Source organism: Triticum dicoccoides, chromosome 1B, assembly GCF_002162155.2.
Source record: "Triticum dicoccoides isolate Atlit2015 ecotype Zavitan chromosome 1B, WEW_v2.0, whole genome shotgun sequence".
Taxonomy (NCBI): domain Eukaryota; kingdom Viridiplantae; phylum Streptophyta; class Magnoliopsida; order Poales; family Poaceae; genus Triticum; species Triticum dicoccoides.
In genome coordinates this window covers 58,380,614-58,380,847 of record NC_041381.1, presented here as the reverse complement: position 1 = coordinate 58,380,847, position 234 = coordinate 58,380,614, and positions in this window count along the sequence as shown.

Sequence of the window (234 nt, the reverse complement as noted above, 5' to 3'; positions counted from 1 at the left end):
AAAAAACTACTCAGAAATAAATAAAATAAAAAATAATTATGATTAACTTTACTAAAAAAATGAGCATAGATGCTTATTTTTAATGACTTATTACAATTCAGAAATAGATAGAAGAAAAAATAGTTGTGATTAACTTTACTAAAAAATGAGCATAGATGCTTATTTTTAATGACTTATTACAACTCAGAAATAAAAAAAATAAATATAACAGAAAAGAAAAAAAACTGTATAAAA